A 19,215-nucleotide genomic window follows, 5' to 3' on the forward strand; every position below is an offset into this window, starting at 1 on the left:
AACGAGCCGTCCACTAAGTCTAAGCACTAGAGCGTTACCTGGGGATATCTCCTGATCACAGGGAACAAAAGTGACATATTTCTCGGATGCCTCACTGCGGAATAGCTTGACACCTTTTCACCTGAGGCTTGGATGCAGCAGCCACAGTGCATTTAGAGTCAGTGTTTATGTTCCAACGGCAGCCGAGGTGAACCGGTCAGCTGCAGGCAGGTAAATAATTTGTGAGGAAACAGCCTGCTCTTACATTTAATTCTCTAACAGAGAAAAGGCCTTGCTTTCTGCTACGTACAAGGGTTCATGTGGAAGGTGAATTCTTAAAACAACCTTGAAATGCGGGTCTGGTTGGGAAATACTCTCCGTTTCATTATCTTCTTTAGTTGGTCACAGGTCGCAGCAAAACAAAGTTCACAGCGCACCTGCCAAACTGCAATGGAACAGTTTTTCAAGCCCATTAATTGCAGATACCACAACAGATAATATTGAGCTGTGTTGCTCGTGGGCACGGTTATCTGTGTTTTTTACTGAAGAGCAGCCGTCTCCCTCCCTCCAACTAGGGTGACCAACTGGCGTGGGTGCAAATTCGGATGGTGAGTGTAAAAATTCAGGACAAACATTCCAGACACAAGGTCATAATTCAGGACAAAACTTCGGCTGGAAACGGTACGTTTTACAGACACATCAGAGGAAGTTGTGCAGTAGTATAAACACATAACGGGCCTTTGGTGAACCAGCATCATTCATTGGCCTGTTAAATTGTAAATTGAAATGTACACTTTGCTTCAGTCCACCACAGCATACAGCAAGGGGCTATAGGTCAACCCACTTTATCATTGCGCCCTTCAGTGTGAGAGATGGCACAAAGTCACAGCCACTGTTCATATTTGCCTAAAAATAGTCCCTTTCTCTTAAACTACACAGTAGGTTGAAAGTGTACTTTTTACATTCAATTTTTTTATTAATTTGAAATACGGGCTAGTTACATTGTATTCACTTCTTTTTAAAGTTCATTGTCTGTGTGTCTCCGAAAGCTTAGGCATTCCTGCCTTGGCGCCCTAGGCTGATGCAGGAACAGACACACCACGTGCTGTAACTGCAGCATGGCCCACTGTCATTCTGTATGAGAGAATCGGCACAGCAGAATAACAATGGGGCTAAGTGACAAGTCTGAGAGGAGCTGTGGAAGCCTCTTCACTTCAAAGAAATGCGAGCAGGTCCCCAACAGTGACAGCTGTGAAACCCCTGAGATTTCTCAAAGGGGTCATCACAGCCACGCTTCTCAAAGGGGCCATCGCAGATTCCTGCAAATCCCAGAATTATGGACAAAAGGCATCCATAAAAGAATTATAACGGACCGACCGTGAAATTTACGAATGTGATCACCCTACCTCCAACATATGCAGTCTCTCTTTTACCCCATCCTCTGAGCTCTTGGAAATAAGTCCTGCTGCTGGCGTAGTGACACTTCTCACTGTCCAATCACTGCGAACGTACTGAAATATTCAAGAAGGTCCCTCCATTGTCAATGACCCAAGAGAATGGTGGAACATTGACTCTTAACCTGTTCCACAGTCCTGAGAATGTGGATATAAATACTCAGCCGCTGGGAGGTGGCTTCATTAATGAGACATACGTGTTGGTGTGTTTGTTTGAGCTGTTCCTCTTCATTGTAGACAGTGCTTAATTTGTAAAAAAAAAAAAAAAAAGTCAGGAAGCCACTGCAGCTTGCCCCGCCATTGCCCCTACCAGCCATGCCAGTGACAGTACCAACTCAACTACTAACCATCACACTCCTACAGGAGTGATAATTCAGACTATTCTTGGCCCCCATAGCTGTGAGAAGGGCTTGGTCAGCAGGTATAAGTACTTTTAAACGTTTATTTAATTAATAAACACCTGTTGGGTGTTCATCTTTAATTTAGACAAACATCACCCTCATATTACATACTGATATTAGTACCGGTATTGGCAATTAAGTGCTGGTGCAGAGTACCGGAAACCACTGGCTAAAATTAAGCACTGATTGTAGAGGACTCTTAACATCACTTGATGTGAAGCCCAAGGGCAGGGATTGTAGAGATCTGATACTGTAACATTTCATGATGTGCTTAGTGTGCCTTTCCAACTGGTGTGGTCTTGCAGCCAATGAGCTGCTGAAGACAGCACGTCTTGTCACTTTGATTATAATGTGAGGTCTGCGGACTAGTAACACGCAAGAGGTGCAGTGAGAGGAAGGTCCATGGACAGGAGGCACCAGATGATCAGATAAGACCAAGAGACAGAGGCTAATTTGTCCCCATGGAGGAAGGTCTCGGGGAGATGGTGTATACTTCAACAGCAGTCATAACTCAACTTGCACATATGTTCCAGCCCGCTTTGTAAGAAAACAGAGCTATCACCAAGTCAGACCTGCCATCTCACACAGTGCTGCCAAATGGCACATGGATACATGTCTGATCATATGGGCACACAATGAAGAGGTACATTCACACGGTGAGCTGGAAACTCTTGCACAGAGGTTTCCAGCACAAGCGTGAAGGCTCTTCAAAACATCCTCAGGAAAAGGGAGGTGTTGCCAGATGAGTTGCTTATTGGTGCACAGGAGGGTAGCTGGAGCTGGTCTGGCAGAGTAGGGGGAGTGAAGACTTGCCAAAGCCATGCCACCCACTCACACAGTGAAACATATTCTTAGGGTGGCAGGTCTGCCAGGTTTTGTAGAGGTCACAGACCAGCACCTGCCAGTAATTGCTAGGGTTCCACAGAAGCACAGCCTTATACCACTGCTCCAGCAACACTAAAGCTAGTGCTTGGTAGTTCCACAAGGCAAACAGAATCACTTTCAACGCATGGGACTGTGTCACAAGCCTGAACGTCTAGACAACCACAAAAACATAGCAGGTTACTGCAATGAAAACATACATACATAGCTATATCATAGAGAAATATTAATGTGGAACAGGCAGCAACAGGGAAATACAGGAAACCTCTGCGCCCTTCTGTCTGTTATGCTTTGAGGGAGCATTTAGAACAGTGTTTCCCAAACTGTGGGCCGTGACCCGCTGGAGGGTTGTGAGCTGATTATAGGTGGGTCGTGAAAGTCCAAGCAATAAAGAAGGATGCCTGTAAATTCTGCATTTATCTTATCACATTTGCTGCGCCTCAATTCTGACAATTTGCTCATTGTTTTTTAGGTCGAGCCTAGCACAGCGGGCATGCGCTGCACTAGGGAAACAACCTCTTGGAATCCATCTAGGCTTTTCACACGCTCATGCGTGGGTTTTATTTGAGCTTTTTTTCGGATCACTGACTGAATATCGACAGACAAAATTTCGACCTACCAAAATATCGAGTTAAAAATATAGAATGCCAGAATATCGACTGCCTATCTACAAAGAGGTAAGTACAAAAATATCGACTCCAAAATATCGATTGTAAAAAATATAGACTGTGAAAATATCGAATTTTTTAAATGTCTTAAAATTAATTTAAAACTAATATAATCATAAATATAATTAATTTAAACATACTTAAAATAATTGAATAAATGTTAAATTAATAAATATTAATGTAACTTTAAAATATATATATATTTTTTAATACATATATATATATATATATATATATATATATATATATGTTCACTCCAAATGCCCTTAAGCTTCAGAGAGGGCACACGTTGCAGTCCCTTCCAACCATTGTGCACCTCGAGGCTGCTCGCAGTATTTGGATCCATTTCTTTTCTCCATTGGCCGACGCGTTTCGAGGCAGAACGCCTCTTCTTCATGGGCTACTGCACGGAAACAAAGACTTGTCACCAGTGTTAACTTGATCGTCATCTTTATTTAAATGAGAACACCATCCATAGTGGGCGTGGCACACAAGGGAATGCCTAATGGCATGCTGGTACTTGTGGTTCCGATGGTGACATTGTTTAAAAACCTGTAGTAGGCTCTTTGTTCCAGTGTCCTTATTAGAGCATTGTTCAAACCTATAGTAGGTAGGATCCAGCGACTGCAAGCTGATTAAGCACAGGGGCCGCACGCTTGTGGAACGCTAGGCAGTTCGCATCCCAAGCCTTTCCAAAACAAACCTACGGAAATGGTGCTCCTCTCCCACGGCAAGGACTGCCGCGCTAATCATGTTCACTCCAAATGCCCTTAAGCTTCAGAGAGGGCACACGTTACATATCATTAACAAAACATATACAATATTTTTACCGTAGGATAGCGAGAGGGTTAAATTTAAAACAACCACTCCAGTAAGTGCAACAGTAGGGAAAACATTGGATAGCGGAGTGGTGTGGCTCACTGGTTAGAGGCGGCAGACCCGGAAGCAGAGGAAGGCCCGGGACCAGGGTTCCATCCCCGACGCGGCAGGGTCGTGGACCAGGGTCAGCGGACTCGATAATTCTCGCCTCAGTGCCTACTCTAACCAGGGATCACACTCGGCAACTCTGGGCATTAGCTTGCCTCATCTCCACAACGGCCCCCCACATACGACGGGGATGCCTGGTTTCACCTTGGAGATACCCAGTAGGGACCATCTCACAGGGAAAGCCAGGACGGGTTCCCCAGCGGTCTACAGCGCAGAGATACTCCTTCGGGAGTCGATTCTAGCGCTTTAAAAACCCCAATTAATTAATTAATTAATTAATTCATTAATTAATAGCGTAGAGGTAAAAATTACTATTTCAACTCCAGAGAGCGCAACAGTAGGGAAAGCGTTGGATAGCGTAGGGGTAAAAATTACTATTCCCACTCCAGTGAGTGCAACAGTAGGGAAAGCATTGGATAGCGTAGGGGTAAAAATTACTATTCCAACTCCAGAGAGTGCAACAGTAGGGAAAGCGTTGGATAGTGGGAGGGTAAAAATTACTATTCCCACTCCAGAGAGCGCAACAGTAGGGAAGGCGTTGGATAGCGTAGGGGTAAAAATTACTAATCCCACTCCAGAGAGTGCAACAGTAGGAAAAGCGTTGGATAGTGGGAGGGTAAAAATTACTATTCCCACTCCAGAGAGTGCAACAGTATGGAAAGCGTTGGATAGCGTAGGGGTAAAAATTACTATTCCCACTCCAGAGAGTGCAACAGTAGGGAAAACGTTGGATAGCCTAGGGGTAAAAATTACTATTCCCACTCCAGTGAGTGCAACAGTAGGGAAAGCATTGGATAGCGTAGGGGTAAAAATTACTATTCCAACTCCAGAGAGTGCAACAGTAGGGAAAGCGTTGGATAGTGGGAGGGTAAAAATTACTATTCCCACTCCAGAGAGCGCAACAGTAGGGAAGGCGTTGGATAGCGTAGGGGTAAAAATTACTATTCCCACTCCAGAGAGTGCAACAGTAGGAAAAGCGTTGGATAGTGGGAGGGTAAAAATTACTATTCCCACTCCAGAGAGTGCAACAGTATGGAAAGCGTTGGATAGCGTAGGGGTAAAAATTACTATTCCCACTCCAGAGAGTGCAACAGTAGGGAAAACGTTGGATAGCCTAGGGGTAAAAATTACTATTCCCACTCCAGTGAGTGCAACAGTAGGGAAAGCGTTGGATAGCGTAGGGGTAAAAATTACTATTCCAACTCCAGAGAGTGCAACAGTAGAGAAAGCGTTGGACAGTGGGAGGGTAAAAAGCACTATTCCCACTCCAAAGAGCGCAACAGTAGGGAAATCGTTTGATAGCGTAGGGGTAAAAATGACTAGTCCCACTCCAGAGAGCGCAACAGTAGGGAAAGCGTTGGATAGTCTAGGGGTAAAAATTACTATTCCCACTCCAGAGAGTGCGACAGTAGGAAAAGCGTTGGATAGTGGGAGGGTTAAAATGACTAATACCACTCCAGAGAGTGCAAAAGTAGGGAAAGCGTTGGATAGCGTAGGGGTAAAAATTGCTAATCCCAATCCAGAGAGTGCAACAGTAGGGAAAGCGTTGGATAGCGTAGGGGTAAAAATTACTATTCCCACTCCAGTGAGTGCAACAGTAGGGAAAGCGTTGGATAGCGTAGGGGTAAAAATTACTATTCCCACTTCAGTGAGTGCAACAGTAGGGAAAAGAACAATTGTTACTTACCTGTAAACAGGTGGTTCTCCAGTATTGGTGTCTTTCAGAGATTTACATGCTTGAATATTCCCCGTCGTCAAAGTGGGAGTCCCACGGTACATAAAGATAGCAATAATGCTAATATATAAACTCATTTGTAACATATCAGTGTCATTATGTTAGTCCAAACTGCAGCCAATCAGGCTCAAGCACCCTCTAGAACCTTCTCCTCAGAAGCTCCAGTCCTCAGATTTTCGTAGCACCAAAGTCAAGTAGAGTGCATGAGGAGAAGAGAGCCTCTGAGGGGAGGACAGGTGGGTCGCATGTGAATCTATGAAAGACACCAATACTGGAGAACCACCTGTTTACAGGTAAGTAACAATTGTTCTTCTCCAGTATTAGGGGTGTCTTTCATAGATTCACATGCTTGAATAGAATAGATAGCAGTAAACTCCTTAGAACTGGGATTGCTAAACACATTCTCCAAACTTGAAGACAAAAACATACAGCTTAAAAGCATATAGCAATCACAGAAAGAAAAGGAGGAGGGAACAGAGGCTCACCTTAATTAAAAAGATGACGAAGCACTGCTTGCCCCACTGCGGTATCCGCTTCGTTGATGGCCTCCAAACAGTAATGTCTGGTAAAGGTGTGCCTGCTGGACCATGTCGCTGCCCGGCAAATCTGGTGTAGAGGCACCCCAGCAAACAAAGCGGTGGATGACGCCATCGCTCTCGTCGAATGTGCCTTCGCTGAACACTGTAAAGGCTTGCCAGCTTGCTGGTGACAAAAGGATATGGCTGCTGAGAGCCATCTTGCAACTGTTTGTTTTGTCACTGAGTGTCCCCTCCGCATCCGTCCATATGCTACAAACAGTTGATCGGATTTACGGAAAGGGGTAGTCCTTGAAATGTAAAATTTTAGGCAACGTTTGATGTCTAAAGAATGTAATCGTTGTTCTGCCGGAGATCTTGGATCCGGGAAAAAAGTCTTTAAGAAGACGGGTTCGTTCAAATGGAAATCAGTAGGTACTTTCGGCAAAAAAGAAGGATTGGTACGAAGTGACACTCCATCGGGCTTAAATTGCAACTACGGAGGCTTGATCGTGAAAGCGTGAAGATCACTTACACGACGAGAAGATGTTAAGGCCAAAAGTAATGCAACCTTCCAGGTAAGAAACTTGATGTCTGCTCTGTGAATTGGCTCAAAAGGAGGCTTCGTAAGCTGTGACAACACCACGTTGAGGTGCCATGCCGGAGGAGGGCGCCTAACAGGAGGAAACTTCCTGAAGAGACCTTTAAAGAACTGTCGGATTATTCTGGATGAACAGAGAGACGTTGAACCATCGTGTCGAAAGCGCGAAATAGCTGCTAGAAAAACTCTCAAGGTGGCATGAGAGAGACCAGACTGAGCGAGGCTCAGAAAGAAAGGCAAAAGCTGCCCCGGATTGGAATATCGGATGCAGCGCACCAATGACAAAAACGCTTCCATTTTAGCTTGTACGTTTTGATGGTTGATGGAGCTCTAGCAGACGCTAGAATGTCTCTGCATTCTTGGGGCATATCTAAATTTGCAAATTCGATGTATTCAGGTTCCATGCCCATAATTGAAGCGTGGATGGGTCTGGATGGCAAATTTGACCTCCGTCCATCGTCAGGAGGTCTGGACGTGGATGCAGATGAATGGGTGCGCATTGGGATAACAGAAGCAGTTCTGAGAACCATGCCTGTCTGGGCCAACAAGGGGCGATCAGTATTAAGTGGCAGGGTTGCCTGCGCATCTTCCACAACGTCCTCGGCACCAACGGGATCGGTGGAAATACATAAGCAAACAGTCCGTTTCAATCCATGAGGAGGGCATTTCCGCTGGACTCTGGGTGGGGATGCCAGCTTGCGAAGGATCGGCACTTCCGATTTACTGAGGTTGCAAAGAGGTCCATCATGGGACGACCCCAACGGCGGAAGACCAGGTCTAGAGTCGGCTGATGTATCTCCCACTCGTGAGTGGATGTCGTGGACCTGCTCAAAGAATCCGCAAGGATGTTGGATACCCCCGGCAGATGGACTGCCGTTAACGAAATTTGATGACGAAGAGCCTAGTCCCAAATCTTTTGAGCCAGTCGAGACAGTGGCTGAGATCTTGTGCCACCCTGTTTGTTCATGTAGTGCATGCTGGTGGTGTTGTCTGTCTGAACCAGCACCGACTCCCCCTGCACTACGGGCAAGAATGATCTGAGCGCTAGGAAGATCGCCATCAACTCCAGCCGGTTGATATGCCAGGTTTGTTGTGTCGCCGTCCATTTGCCTTTGATGGAAAGGTCCTGGAGATGAGCGCCCCAACCCTCCATGGACGCATCTGTAGTCAACGTCAGATCCGGAGACTGGGCTAGAAACGAAGTTCCTCCGTCCAGATTGGATGGTTGTACCCACCAAAGCAAACTGTTCTTCATGCGGGACGTTACCCTCACCAGGTCGTTGAAAGATCCCGACACCTGGCGCCATTGCAGGTCCAATTCTTCCTGTATAGGACGAGTGCGTAACCTGCAATTTGGGATCAGTCCGATACAGGACGATGCCATCCCCAGAAACGACTTTAACGTCCGCACAGAAACTGACTGCTTTGACCGGATGAGAGAGACCAGACGGACTATCTTTTGATGACGTTCGAGGGAGATGAAGGCTTTTGACAGGTCCGTGTCTAGAATTGCTCCCAGGAAGTTTCTTCTTTGCAGCGGTGCAAAATGTGACTTCTCCATATTGATGGTTAACCCCAGTGACTCGAACGTCTGCTGACATAGACGAGTGTCGTGAGCCAGCTGTAGAGGAGATTGGGATTTTAGAAGACAATCGTCCAGATAAGGAAAGATCTGAACTCCCTGAAGACGCAGATGAGCCATGACCGGAGCCAAAACTTTCGTGAAGACACGAGGTGCTGATCGTAGGCCAAAGGGTAGCACCCTGAACTGATAGTGTGTGTGACCCACCTTGAACCTCAAGAACTGGCGATGCCGATGGAGTATTGGCACATGAAAATAGGCGTCTTGCAGGTCTATTGTTGTTAGAAAATCTCCGCTGGAGAGAAGTCGCAAGACTTCTGATAGCGTCAGCATGCGGAAAGATTGTTTTTTTAGGAACAAATTGAGAGCTCTCAAATCTAGAATGGGCCGCCACTCTCCCGTCTTCTTGAGAATGAGGAAAAACCGTGAGTAGAAACCTTTCCCTCGCTGAGATACAGGAACCACTTCGACTGCACCCTTTTCTACCAGAAGACGAACCTGATGTTGTAGTTCCTCGAGATGGGGAGGTGGCGGGCCAGATGGTGGAGAATTTGGAGGAATCTCTGTGAACTCCAAGGCATGACTCCTGTGTACAATGTCTAATACCCATTGGTCCGATGTTATCATGGACCACTGGGAATAAAACTGCGAGATTCGCCCTCCAACTCTCTGCGGAACTTGAAAGTCATTGACGCTTGTTGTTGGAGCCCCTATAGTTAGATTTTCCTCTATAGGGCCTTGACTGCTGCTGATGATTTGACTGCTGGTTGGAGTAACGCGGGTTTCCTTGATTGTACTGGCGGTACTGGAACTGTCCTCCTCGAAAAGTGCTGGAAGAAGTGCCTCGTCCACGTGCACCACGAAAAGGCTGCTATTTGAATTGCAAAGACCCAAGCGATTTAGCTATATCAGTGTCTTTCTTTATCGATTCTAGTGCCTCATCGATGTGAGAGCCGAAGAGAGACTCACCGTCATACGGCATGTCGAGTATCTTCGACTGGACCTCCTGCCGAAACGACGTGGATTTTAGCCAACCCTGACGTCGGAGAGCCGCAGCACTGGCAAGGATACGAAAACCAGTACCCGCAACGTCCACAGCACAGTCGATCATCTCTTCTGAAGTCCTCCTGCCATCCTGAAGGATCTGGTGCGCTTCCGCTCTGGATGTCTCCGGAATCAACGAGACTAGCGCAGAAATGTCTGACCACATTTGTCGGTCCAAACGACCTAAAATTGCCAATGCATTAGCGGCACGGACTGATGTAGACGCCATGGATGAAAACTTCTTCCCAATCGCATCTATATGTCGACCCTCTCTATCAGGTGGAGCAGTGATAGGAGTTGCAGGGTTACGTGCTCGCCGTTGCGCTGCTTGGGTCACCACTGAAACCACTGAATGCGAGAGCAAGCAAGCGGGCGAACCAGTCGGTGCCCTATATTTCTTCTCTAGCCGAGGGAGTTGAGCAGGTAAGGAGTTAGGAGCGTGCATGATTTTTATTCCCTCCTTCCACACAAACTCGATAATAGGAATGGTGTGGACCTGTTTATAAGGCTGGTTTTTAAAATCATAGAGAAAGCAGTCTTCCTCTCACTGTGCTCTTGGTAATTTGAAGCGCTCTGCCGCCTTATCCATCAATATATGGAAGCTAGCAATGTCAACCGGAGGTGAATCACCGGAGTCGCCCGGCTGAGGAGAGGGCGTTTGCATTCGATAATCATCGAATTCTGCCATATCCGGGTCTTGGTCATCATCCGTATCCTGGGGAACTTCTCCTTCCTCTCTTTCTGGCTCTGTCTCATCCTCCACATCATGTTGATAATCAGTGGGGATAGGTTGACGGGGCCCTTCTGGAAGAGCCACTGCTCTGAAGATCGCTGCTGATGCTGAGTAGGCTCTGTAGTCTCAGATGTAGCATGGCACGGCGCTCCCTGAGGTGTTGGAGGAAATCTCCTATTGTAATCGTCCAGCATATGCTGGAGGTTGGAAAACAGAGATACTGGGAATGTTGCCATTGGACCTGGACATATTGTTCCTGCTGCTGGTCATCGTCCTCCTCCTCGCCGTCTTCAGAACTTGTGTCCTGACACTTAATAATCAAGTCCGATGGACTGTGGGCATCACCAAGAACATTGTCGTCCGCAATGGAGTCCGTTTCCTGGTCAGTAGCAAACATTGGTGAAGGTGGTTGGAGAGTTGGAGGTGGCAACTGGAGTGCAGAATCCTGGAAACCTCTCATGGAAGGCTCCGTAATGACCGGAGAAGTTGAAGTGTCCAAAGGCACTAGGGGCATAGTGGCGAAAGACAGTGATCCTGATGTGGATGCTGCACCTTCCTGCTGCGTTCCAGAATTTGAAGGCAACACTGACGTAGACGGAGCCGTCGCCGTCGATGAGTTAGTCGACGTAGATGTCTTGCCTGGAGCAGCCATCGACGATGATGACGTAGACACAGCTGTTGGAAACGTTGATTTTGTAGATGTATTCGTCGACGACGAGTGTTTTGCCACAACCGTCGACGGAGCCGTCGTCGACGGGAACTTCGTCGACGAATCCTTGGGTGTTATCTTCTTCGTCGACGAAGCCTTCGTCGACGGGATACAAGTCGTCGACGAACTGGTCGACGGAGCTTTCAGTGTCGACGGGACCTTCGTTGTCTTTGAACTCGTCGACGGGACATTTAGCGTCGACGATGATTTCTTCGTCGCCGGAAGCTTCTTCGCCGACGAGAAAACAGGGATCGTCGACGAGACTGTGGAGATTGAGGCTCTCGTTGACGTGCAAGCCGTCGACGAGACCATCGTCGACGACGATGAAGCAGACATCGTCGTCACTGTAAACGTCGACGAAGCCACAGCAGCCAATTTCGTAGTTGGAATGGTCGTCGACGAGCCCGTCGACGACCGGGCTGACTGAAGTGTAACAACACTTGTAGAGGCTGGAAATGACGCCTGAGAGCCAGGTCTCGTGGGCGTAGACACAGAAGTCACAGTAGTAGTAGGTTTAACTTGGGCTACTGATAAGGCCAGCTTTTTCTTCTTTAGAAAAGGAGAAGGCAACTCCTGAACACTGCCACGCTTAGAAGCAGTAGTTGAAGGACCTGACTTGAAACTCTCTGCGTCTGACAAAACTGCGTCTTTGTCCTGAAGGCGCTTCAACCACAGAAGAAGACGACCTTCCCTGTCCCTGAGAGTTTTAGCAGGAAAAGTTCTACAGAACTTGCAGTCAGCCACCTTGTGTTCGGGATATAAACAGTAAATACACTTTTGGTGGGGGTCCTTCTCAAACAAACGCAGTTTCCCACAGGAAGAGCAAGGCCTGAACAAAGACTTCTTACTTGACATCCTGAAAAACTGTAGTAGTAAAGTTGAATGAAGAAAACTGAGCAGAGCTCAGGGAGACTCCCTTCACACGACATGCGGTAGAAAATCTGAGGACTGGAGCTTCTGAGGAGAAGGTTCTAGAGGGTGCTTGAGCCTGATTGGCTGCAGTTTGGACTAACATAATGACACTGATATGTTACAAATGAGTTTTTCTCTTTCTAATGCATTCCTATGTAGGAACCATTGTAGAGGTTTTTTCAGTGTGTATTATCTCTATTTTATTATGTATTATGTTATTACATATATATATATATTAGCATTATTGCTATCTTTATGTACCGTGGGACTCCCACTTCGACGACGGGGAATATTCAAGCATGTGAATCTATGAAAGACACCCCTAATACTGGAGAACGTTGGATAGCGTAGGGGTAAAAATTACTATTCCCACTCCAGTGAGTGCAATAGTAGGGAAAACATTGGATAGCGCAGGGGTAAAAATTAGTATTCCAACTCCAGGGAGTGCAACAGTAGGGAAAGCGTTGGATAGCGTAGGGGTAAAAATTACTATTCCCACTCCAGAGAGTGCAATAATAGGGAAAGTAAATACTTAATATATAAATATAAATAACATAAATATTAATACCAATTACAAATTAATTAAAATATTTTAAAATTCTATAAAATATATTAATTAATCAATAACAATTAAAAATATAAATTAATTAATAATAAAAATAACCTACTAATACTAGTCAGTCAAATGCACTTTATTCGATTCGTTAAAATCATAAAAGCAATAAAAACATTTATGTGCAATTAAAAAACATTTATTTCATACATATACACAATCATTGCAAAGTCATCAATGGTACATAAATAGAACAGATGCAAATCTAGACGTATTGTAGATATTTCAGTGTTATTGCACGCTTAACTGTACAGAATCCCTCAGTGGGCAATTTTTTTTTTTAATTAATTCTATGAGCCGCCACTAAGAAATTGGCCACACAAAAGATAACACGGATATTGCATAAAGACTGTAAATAAACAAAGGCAGGCTTGACTGGATAAAACCTGCCTCTCTTAATAGAGGTGCCAGATATTTCTTCCTGGGTGCCCTGTACAGGCTGCAAAACATAATAAAATGTGTAGAATCCTGTAAAGAGAATTCACAGCTACATGGAGGGCCACTTTCCGGTTTGCACCATGAATGGTAAGTGCTTAGGGAGTAGTGTATTAAATTAAATCTGTATTTAGTTAGCAGAAGCCTATGAAAGGGCTTAGTTACGATTCTAAGGTAAGGCTCAAGGGAAGGCGAACTTAATAACAGATAGTGTTGTCTGACCGTTGGTTTCGTCAGTTCCTGCTCTTCCCGAGCTTCTCTTGCCACAGCCATCAAGTTCTTTTTAGTCCAGGCCACATCCTCCCGCCTGATACTGGATGGGGCATTGTATAAGTCCGGACGTCCTAGCCGTGCTAAAGTGTGTCTTACATATTCTAGCCAGGGAATTTTCATGGCATTGTCTAGTGACATAACATCTTTCAAGATGGAGTGATTGAGTGTTAACTCGTCATTAAGCCAAGTCTTTAGCCAGAATATTAGGGGGGCCATTCTGATTCTATCAGTAACATAGTCAAGTCCCACCTCCCCATGAATTGAAAATATTGGTGTAGACTGAGGGGTGGATAACAGACGTCTTAGGAGTTTATTTTCCGCTTTTTGTATCAGTTCTTGTGACACATAGCCCAATAGTGGGGAACCATACATGACTATGGAAATACATTTAGAATCATACATTTTTAATAGAGCATCCATAGGCCTAGTGCCTAGTCTTTTTGAAAAATTTAGCAAGGCTGAGGTTGCTCTCACCAATGATAGACTTTTGGCCTTTATTTGTGGGCCCCACATGCCCTTCTCATCAAAAATTACTCCCAAATAGGGAAAAACTTCCACTCTCGACACAGCTTCACCCTTACAGAAAAAGGATATGGTTTTCCTCTTCTTTCTGTGTCTGCCCACCACCATGGTATGTGACTTGTTTGCATTAATCTTAAGGTCCAGATGGTCCATAAAGGAACCAAAAGAATCAAGCAAACGCTGGAGGCCCACCCCTGTGCGTGCTATTAGGACGGCATCATCCGCGTAAAGGAGAGCCGGGATCTTCGTTTCTCCTATACGCGGAACATTCCCCTCCACTGCCTCTAGATGGTTTACCAGGCCATTTATGTAGATGGTAAAAAGGAGGGGGGCCAAGATACAGCCCTGGCGCACTCCTCTTAGCGATTTGAAGTGACTTGTACATCTCCCTTCCTTCGTAACCCTCACTTGGGCGAATAGTTCCTGGTGTAGAGAAGCCAAAAAGTAGACAAGCGGTTTGTCCACCCCCGTCTGCACTAAGACTTCCCACAGTTTTGACCTGTTCACGAGGTCAAAAGCCGAGGAGAGGTCCATGAAAGCTAGAAACAGGGACCCCTCCTTGGCAACTGTATACTTAGATAGTATCAGGTGCAGATTAGAACACTGGTCCACCGTGCCCTTTTTTTCTCTGAAGCCGTATTGGGTATTTTTTAGGCCCCCACACCTTTCGATGTTATCTCTAAGTTTGTATAATAAGACTCTGCCTAAGATCTTAATTGCAGAGTCTAAAAGGGAAATTGGCCTGTAACACCCTGGGTCGTCCCGCTGGCCTTTTTTAAAGATTGGGACGATGATAGAGTTGGACCAAGTGCTGGGGAAGACTTTACCGTTTGCGGCTCCAAACACTTGTGTTAGAACCCCCGCCCAAAGTTTTGGGGAGTGTCTGTAAAAGTCAGCAGGGACGCCATCTGGCCCCGGGGCCTTCTTTTTGGAGGTCTCCACAAGTGCTTTCGCCACATCCTCGGGTGAAAAGGACAAGGGAGCACGCTCACCCTTCTCCCACGGAGTGTCCGAGGCTGTAGTTTCGCTATTCCTGTATACCTCCCCGAAATGCCTCACCCACTTATCATCTGGAATGACACATTCAGTGACTGTGTTGTCCCCCTCTGAGAAAAATGGGTGGTTGACTATGGCCCAGAAATGTGAGCTATCATGCAGAACCTCGCAGGAAAGTAGATCTTCCCAGGCCTTCTTTTTGATCTAATTTTTCCTCCCATTTACAGTGGCCTTATAGTCCTTCCTTAAACTGGCCACCAATGCCCTATCTCTTGGGGTTGATTTTAATGCTATCATTAGTGCCTTGTGGGCTTTGGAACACTTGACATCAAACCAGCGATAAAGAAATAACAAAACAATGAAAAGTAACTTTTGGTGGGTCCAATGCCTGGAGAGAACACTAGCTTCAAGCTCGCACGAAAAAAATTACAAAATGTGAAATTCATCATGGAGCAGTTTTTAAAGCAACATCTTGACAACACCCTGCGGTGAAGGAATCATATGTGAGGGAATATTTGAAGATAATGATCCAAATCTGGATGTTCCACCCTGTAGAGGTTTAGAAGTTAACGCTCCAGAAACATGGGAGCATATAGATTCAAAGGCCTTCATCACCTCAGGGGGAGTAGCCTGTTGGTCCTGGCAGATAGCCATGTGTCCTTCAATTGTGGGCAATAACTTGTCCATAAAATCATCAGGAACCACTTTAGCCCAGTTTATCCTTCTCCCTTTATCCACAGGGCGTAGGGTGTGACCAATGGTGGAGTGTAGGAGAGTAGGGTCTGCAATCCTATGATCACCCAGATTTTTTGCTTTTTGCTGCACTGGTTTACGACTTTCCCTGGCTGTGGGCCTGCTAATCAGACCCACAGCCTAGCTGTTCTCTCTATCCAAATTGTACTCAGGTACTGAATTGGCACTGGGCCCTCTCCAAGTCCCTGTACCCAGGGCTGAGGTGCACCCAGAAGTCTCCCAGGGGCTGAAGCATGTATTGTGCCACCCCTGGATTGACTAACTAAAACTGACACACCTGGCTGCACGACAGCTGGGGCAAGGTGGTGTACTCACCCTTTGCTTTAGATATAGTATACCTATATCTAACCCTAAAATGGACACACAGATCTCCTATCAGTCACTCCTATGGCAGGCCTTAACAATCCTGAAGGCAGAGTGCTTGGAATCGTGTGAGACGGTGCTCTGGCATGAGCTGAGCCTGTCTGCGGCTTTCGGGATCTATCCCTTAGCCGTTTCCATGATATCGCATACCATATACTCTTAAGTGCATTATAATCCTCGCGGTTATGTGCCAACTCTGGTATCGCTTTATCAAAACATGTCGAGTAAGGTGTCATACGAATTGGAATACTAACCCCTCGCCAATTCTGGCGACGGGGTTAGCATTCCACCCTTCTAGAGGGACACGACATGTATGTAACCCCTAACCCCGGTTAAAGTCAGACAGAGCCTTAGCATCCACAAAATGGATGCTGCCACCGAGACACAAGTCTGCCCTCCTGCTGCTGGGAGTCCTCCCAGAGCAGGAGATAAGGACAAAGGGTTTCCTGCCAGGGGCGGTGCCAGCACCGTCCCAGACAGGGTTTTGTGTATTGTAGGTAGGCAGGGCTTTAGAGGAAGGTGACTGCAAGTGGCACCCCGGTGCTCACTGTGCATAGGCCGGCTGAAACCAGTTCCAGGGGCACTCCAGCCCCTGGCCTGGGGAAAGCCCGCCAAGGAAGTGGGTGTAACCACCCCCCTCCTGGTCCCACCCATAGGGCAGGACCTAGTCGCGTGCCAGCCCCCTTTTCCAAGATAAAGGTAGAGACTGGCCCCCTTCCAAATCAGATCATCTTTGAATCCTGAAACTACTTTCCACGAAAGGAACTCAAGACTTCTTCCTAAGATTTCTCCCTTGTGACTAAGGAGTAGTCACCCTGCATCCGCAGGCACCATCTTAAGAACACTGCGGTCTGCTGCAAGTCTCTCCTCCGGATCAAGACTGCCCAGCTCGACGAGAACCGGCTTCCCTGGCACCTCTGACCTCTACCTGCATCATCAGTCACGCTGAGATTCGTGGGTGTGACGAGACCTCGAGGGACCGGCCATCTTCAAGACTGCACGACTTCTTTCCAGCAAGCCCGCCGAGTGAATTCCTGGTGAGTGCTTTGGGGTCCGAGAAGCCCCGACCCTGAGCAGCTCCAGCACCGAAGTGCAGCCCCCCAGCATCTCCACGATCTGCGTGGGGCCCTTCTGCTTTTGGCTGCTCACCGCATTGTTTGGCTACTAGCCCGCTGGCTTGTGGCCTTCCCGACGACGCCCGACGACATTTCTGCTGCTGGTCTGGTTGCTCCAGACTGGCCCTTGCTTCCCTCCATCGGAGAAGTACCCTGGACCCTCCTGGTCCACCCAAGACGCCATTTTAGGTCCACCGCGTGGGCCATGCATTTGCCAAGACTTGTTGCCCAATCCTGGGTCCAGCGACGTCGACAGCAAGAACCTTCGTGGGACAGCTCGCACCTCCATCCTGGTCGCCGACAACGCCTCCTGGTCCGAGAGACTGCAGAGCCCAGCAGCGCCCACTCACCTGACTGCGGTGACTTCGCCCGGTGCCATCCTGGTGCCCACTTAATCACTGGCTAGTGATTCAGAACTTGGTCCCCTCTGCTTTCAGGTCTTCTTCTTCCCTGATCCAGGCTTGGATCTCTTCGAACTTTTCTTCACTGGCCGCCTGCCAGCAACTTCTTCTTCAGGCTCCTGGTCCGTCAACGAGGGTTTCCGACGCAACTTGAACCCTATGCAGCCGCAGCCCCTGGGCTAGGTAAACTGAGTACTCCGGTGCTCCAGCATAGTCCAACACTCTAAGTGTTCGGATCCACTCCCGTTTTCGTCCCAGCTAGTCGGGTTCGCCCGAGAACAGTGACTTTGTGAATTCTAGCTTCCATAGACTTTTTCCCGCCTTACGCGTGAGAGTTCCCACTCTGCACGTGGCGTCCCTAGGCCTCCTGCTCCTAACCTGAGTGTTCAGTATTGTAGGCCTAGCGTTCCTAAAGCCTCTGAGAATAGTTACTTACCTGCTAGTAATTCGCATTCCACTTTCATAGTATATGGTTTTTCGTGCCCCTCGGGCATTTGTGTATAACGTGCTAACTTAAGTATTTTCGTAAGAGTTTTGTTGTGTGCCTAGCACCCTGTCCTCATAAAGAGTACAGGGTTGTTGTGATTCTAATAAATACACTGTTTATTTTCATAACACTCGTGTGGTGTCCTTTCACTGGGTGTTCAAGGGGTAATGTGATGGTAAAACAGCTGGCTTAACACGCCCTCTAGAGTCTTAGCCTTAGACTGCTCGTATCCATGCTACTAGGATAGCTGGTCTATAAGGTTGACTTACAACCAATCATCAATAAGGGTTGTTTGGACTGATATATAGTGATCACTAGAATAGTGAACACTGCACATCAGGCCAACTTCTCACATTGGTGAGCAGCGGTTGGGATTTGAGCTTGCTGTTGTTTTACCACACATGCCCTAAGAATATCTTGTGAAAGATCACATAAGTACTAAAGGTACATATAACTTAGCTTAGAATACTCTGAGTTCTACTGAACCAGCTGTTGTAGCTCCTAGGGCCTAGCACACTCTAAACTACAACTCTAGCAAGGGATCAGTAGGCAAACATATAGTGTAGGTAAGTGCACCACTTACACCTCACTAGAAAAGCATGTCTACCCAGGGAGATTCTACTGAGACTCCCCTGGTCAGTGTTGACCCTCCACAGGTCACTTCAAGATATGCAGCTCTCAGTTTCCAGGAGATGAGACAGATCTGTGTCTCCAGAAAACTGAAGCAGGGGTCTAACCCCACCATTCCCTTTCTGATAGGTCTCTTAGAGACATATGATGCCAGAAAGCTTTCTCAGTTACATGAGAACATGCCAGCCTTAGAGGGAACCTCTGGGGATCCAGATCTCCCCAACATTGCTACTGCAGTTGAGGAGGAGGATCAAGAGGAACTCTCTGGGGATGAGGTAGACAAAGGTCTTGAGGTAGTCAGAAGGCTAACCAGGGCCAACTTAGACTTACTTGGGCTAGGATCTGGGGGACCCCCAGTACTAACCCGAAGTGGGCCTAACCTTGGAGTTAGGAGAGATAGATCTCTTTCTAGGGACTCCAATAGA

General features: G+C 46.9%; 1 long non-coding RNA gene across 3 annotated transcripts in view; it reads left to right on the forward strand.

Annotated features, from left to right (window-relative positions):
* LOC144768016 (uncharacterized) overlaps positions 1-19,215 on the forward strand; it is a 463,846-nt gene that overhangs the window by 242,186 nt on the left and 202,445 nt on the right. The window contains exon 4 of one of the 3 annotated variants that reach the window (XR_013598415.1): positions 3,189-3,393. The exons of the other annotated variants lie outside the window; for them this stretch is intronic. This is a non-coding gene — a long non-coding RNA (uncharacterized LOC144768016). The remainder of the gene's footprint in view (positions 1-3,188; positions 3,394-19,215) is intronic. 3 annotated transcript variants of the gene reach the window in all.

The sequence above is a fragment of the Lissotriton helveticus genome, chromosome 7 (assembly GCF_964261635.1).
Source record: "Lissotriton helveticus chromosome 7, aLisHel1.1, whole genome shotgun sequence".
Taxonomy (NCBI): domain Eukaryota; kingdom Metazoa; phylum Chordata; class Amphibia; order Caudata; family Salamandridae; genus Lissotriton; species Lissotriton helveticus.